Here is a 677-nt window from a genome sequence, read left to right on the forward strand (position 1 = left end):
AAATAAATGAATAAATGACCTAACTGATTAATAATCAAATGAATGAATAGATAAACGGGTGAATACGTAAACAAACAAACAGATAGATAATGAACAAGTAAACAAATAACTCTTTGGGGTCCGGATACAAATTTGCAATTTTGGCCTTGATGTCCAAACGCCCCAGTTCCCCATCATCACAGTATACAGCGGTCTGTAGACATAGCGCAATCTACTTTTCGAGCCCGTCTCGAGCGATCTGCGGCCATTGGTCTTGAACCTGAATAGCGCGACTGTCTTATCAGTGATGGAGTGATAAGAGGGCGGTCACCCACATCAACACGGGGGGACAGGTGGCTGGGCTGGGTCATAGACAAGTACACAAGCACACAGAAAAAGCAATATGAATAATCTTGAGCTGTGTTCTAACCAGTGCCGACCTTACAATCCAGTCACTGCCACCAGTAATTCCAGAATCATGATAATAATGACAACAACGACAACAACAATAAGAACAACAACAACAATAATATAATAATAATAATGATACTGATAGTGATAGTAATAGTAATATACTAACAATAATAATGATGATGATGAAGATAATAATAACAACAACAATACTATTACTATTACTACTACTACTACTACTACTTCTGATAACAACAATAACAACAATGATATAGATAATCATCACC

This window comes from Babylonia areolata, chromosome 8, assembly GCF_041734735.1.
Source record: "Babylonia areolata isolate BAREFJ2019XMU chromosome 8, ASM4173473v1, whole genome shotgun sequence".
Classification (NCBI taxonomy): Eukaryota; Metazoa; Mollusca; class Gastropoda; order Neogastropoda; family Buccinidae; genus Babylonia; species Babylonia areolata.